This window comes from Parus major, chromosome 1, assembly GCF_001522545.3.
Source record: "Parus major isolate Abel chromosome 1, Parus_major1.1, whole genome shotgun sequence".
Classification (NCBI taxonomy): Eukaryota; Metazoa; Chordata; class Aves; order Passeriformes; family Paridae; genus Parus; species Parus major.
The window spans coordinates 49,323,760-49,327,918 of record NC_031768.1 but is presented as its reverse complement, the minus strand read 5'-3'; the positions used below and the strand labels follow the sequence as shown (position 1 = coordinate 49,327,918).

The 4,159-nt window shown below is 39.5% G+C and overlaps 1 long non-coding RNA gene across 1 annotated transcript; it reads left to right on the top strand.

Annotated features, from left to right (window-relative positions):
- Nucleotides 1-131: 131 nt before the first annotated feature.
- LOC107202842 lies at nt 132-1,460 on the top strand. Its single transcript, XR_001520856.2, has 2 exons — nt 132-877; nt 1,302-1,460. It is a non-coding gene; the product is annotated as an uncharacterized LOC107202842 (long non-coding RNA).
- The last annotated feature ends 2,699 nt before the right edge of the window (nt 1,461-4,159 follow it).

Below are 4,159 nucleotides of genomic sequence, written 5' to 3'. Positions count from 1 at the left end.
GGAGCCCGGGGGGAACTCGGGGCTATGGCAGCGCCGAGGGGACAGTGAGGGGGGCGAAGCGGTGGGGACGCCTCCGGGGAGCCCCGATGTGTCGGCACGGGGCGGTAGCAGCGCTGAGGGGGCCCCGGGGGGGGACACGCGGTCGCGACACTGAGGGGCGTCCCGGGGGGAAAGGACACACTGGGCAATGTGTGCGCCCAGGGCCGCCCGGAGGGTCTGAGCGGGCCAGGCCCCCGCTGTTACCTGGGGTTGAGCGCTGCAAGCATTTCCCTTCTCTTTTATTTTGTTTCCTTCGCACAGCCGGGCTGCAGCTCGTGAGAAGTATGCGAGGCGTGGGGCTGCGGGCTGGTTTTTGGTTGGTTTTTTTTGGGTTTTTTTTTTTTTGGTCAGCGCTTGTAAGCCCGAATCGCGCCCCTGCAAACTGAGAACTTCCTTTATGGGGAAGAATTTTCTCACGTAAGGGCTGCAGATACTGGATTGTAAAGGTTTTAATAACAACATACAGGGGAACAGATTTCATAATCTTAAAGTTTGTTTGAAACATAAAGTCTTTGTTACGTTAATATTTTAGAAGAAGAACTTTCAGAACCTTAGGAAATAAAAATATAAGCCCTAAGAGTCAGTTAAACCTTAAGAAGCAAACCTCTATTTCTTTTCAAAAGCATTCTTACACGTGTTTACACAGTGAAATATTTGGTGGAAAGATCCTGGTCCATGCCTGGGCAGTATTGAAGCTATTAAGCTGGCCTGACAGGTTACCTAGGGATTCTCTTGCCTTGGAGAGCCTTTTGTTAATGTAAAGCTGATGTGGTTGTTTTCTGCCTCCTCTCTTGTGGTTCGTGTTGCATGAAGGAAACGCGGTGTGGCCAGAGCACAGGTGAGCTTTGACCAGCGCTGCCTGCTCAAATGGTTTCTGGGCAATGGTCGGGGGCCATTCAATTTAAGGAACCTTAATGGCCTTTTGAATAATCAGGGTGCTGTACCAGCCAGTGGCAGAAGCCGTGGTCAGAGCAGGTAGAAAATGGGAAGTTCTTGATGAGTCCAACCCCCTTATTCTCTCAAATTCACAGTCAGCTCAACAGTTCTGAGAGTCCCAGTCATAGCAATTATTGGGTAAATAAAAAGCAAAAAGAGGGATGGATCTCGTGTCTAGGAGGTTGGCCTGTCATGTGAGGGTGTTTGTAAATGCCCATACAGCTTGTGTATTTACACAGAAAGCCAGGCGGAGTGCAGGTAAATAATTACTGCTAAAATGCTATTACTTTCAGTAAATACAAACTAATATTTGCTGCTCATCACAGTATTTACCGAGGAAGCCAGAAGAACCAGAACCAATGTTTGTTCCCAAAGAGGATTTCATGCCAGCTGCCAGAAATACATCTACTCATGTCTTTCCCTGTAATGGTCCTCTGCCTCCTCTTGGCATAAATGGTTTGGATAATACAGTCCTTCACTATTTGTCTCCGCATCTTACCTCTATTTCCACAAGGAAAAAAAGAAAAAGGCAGAATAATAAATAAGAAATGTTAAAATGGCTATAAACAGAAATATATGTCTCCACAAGCTGTAAAGGGGATTAGGCATGATTTGCTATTGTAATGTTGCCTCTGGTCGAATAATTTCCTTTGGAGAAAAGTGAGCATAGAGTTAAAATACAGTCTAATGACCCAAGCAACATATTTCCTTATGCTAGTACTTTAGATCAGAACCAGCTCCAACTACTCTGGGTAAGTCACATATGTGATTCATTAGATTTCACCCAAGTCAAAAGTTAACGTTGTAACACTTGTTTTAAAAGATAAAATATGCAATCCCATAGGAAGGGGGCTACTATGGAAGACAGCTGGAAACATTCCCTGGACAGATGCATAGCTTATATTCAGATTTATCAATAAAAAAATGTATTAACAACATTCATCCTTCTTAACCACTTGGAACACGGAGCGCTGAGTGTTCTGCAGAAAAAAAAACTGGTTTCTACCTACTGGGGTTAAAGGATTAATGAATACTTGGCACATGAAAAATGAATAGTGATAGCAGGAAGAAGATTGCATGTAGACAGTGTGATAAGGTGCGTAACAGAGAAACATCACATTACACACATTGCTATGCCCTGAGAAAAAGACAAAGCTCATTTCCATTGAATTTCAGATAAAATATTTTAAAACAGCAATATTTACTTTGTCATACTTAGAAATATTTTATTCATTTATATAAAATATCTAAAGAAATCATCCAGAAGAGGGGTTTGCTGACTGACATTGGATGATAAAATTTGTTCTTCATGAGTTTCATGATGTGCTATGTTGGCTGTTTACATGGTCTATTGCCTGCTACTAAAAACTATTACCTATATACATGAATTTGCAGGGCAGTATTTAAAGCAAAAAAATATGTGGCTACATTTGCAAGAGAAATGTATTACATGATTATATATCAATAGATTGATACAGAAGTAGGGATATTACACGTTAGTATTTGATATATAACACAGATTTATAGAGAAATGTAGTTCTCAATCACATGCTTTTATGGAAAACCTGTCCTACTAAATCACCATCTTGGCTCACTCCATACACCTGACCCTTCTATTTCCAGTCTCATCTAGCTTAACAAAACTGAGCATACATCGTTAGTTTGAAAATGTTCTGGCTTGCATTTTAACACAGAATACTTTGAAAGTATTTAATATTTCTCAAGATTTAGAAAGCTCTTTTTTCTTCTTTATTTTTTTTCTTGAAAGAAGAAACTTTAATTATATTTCCTCTGAATCAACAGGGCTTTTCAGCATTTTTGCAGAAACACGGTCCTAAATTTTGAAATAGGAACCTTAACAGTGTACTTCCATATATTATTCTAAAATTAGAAAATCCTACTTTTGAAGCCAGGAGAACAAATCAGCCCACTGACCATTTTTGGTTGCTTGTTTTTTCTAAAGCTTGACAAGTGTGTTTATGTGTGATTTTAGACTTTTTCTGTAGTTCTGCTCCAATTCTGCCCAATTACCTACAGAGAAGTACTACTGAATCACTTTCATTGAGTCCAGCTGCTTACAATATCAGATGGCTCTATCCCGTCTTCCCGTAGCTGTTCTTCCCCTAATGGAGTTTCCCAAAACTTACCAAAAACAAGGCACTACAAAATCTCCCCTTAATGTTCCTCAGCCTCTCATCCCTCCTGTTTTTGTCCTCCACTGATAGAAAATTTTCTTAATTGTCTTGTGTGTTTTATAATTTTTTCTTACATCTTAATCCATGTGCAAATGAATAATACTCTTCAACACAATTTAGCAATTTAGCAACTTCTACCTTTAGGCACGTATTAAGGTTATTTTTGTATTAATAACTCATCATTTTTCAAAATGGAGAATGGCACCACCAGCAGAGAGCACACTGGAACCTCAGAACAAAAGAAAATAGAAAATCAATAACATATTTTAACAATGTCTGCCTGAAACACATAAAAAATACTTCTGAAATACATCAGTAATGTGTATGTTGAGAGATTTTGTAATTTAAATTAATACCAGTTAAAAAAACCAAACCACTTAAGTTACCTATTGTTTATTCCATTTCAGATTGTACTCAATTTTCTAATTCAAATAAACAACACCAAAAAAAATCAACCTTACTACCCAAACCAAAACCTAAATGCATTTTTATTTGGGATGCATGGTTAGACAAAAGCTTTAACAAATTACTTGATGCATTTTAGAAGACAGATTGTGTTCATTTGCTGAACTTAGAGAAACCTTTGGGTTGACAGATAATCAATTCAAATACCTACAGCTGAGGGATTGTATTACTAATTCCTTTTACAAGCCTTCCCTTTTGGATACAGGCAAATAAACGTGTTTTCATTGCCAAGAAATTGACCACACCAGCAGATACAGCCTTTCAGGTATGGTTGCTGTCTTGCAATCCAGCCTATGAACATCTGCCAAGTGCTTCCTCCACTCCTTCTCCATTCAAACTGGTGTTAAGCTCAACATGAATATGTGGACCTTGCCCCTTTATCTGACATCTGCCATCAAGCATGAGAGTACAGGCTCTTTTGGGCTAGGACATCAACTTCTGTTTCTTTGAATCTACTTAGGAAGTGTTTCAACATGCATGGCACTGCCATCAAATGCTAAGCTTTATAGTCACCTCCTAAGTGG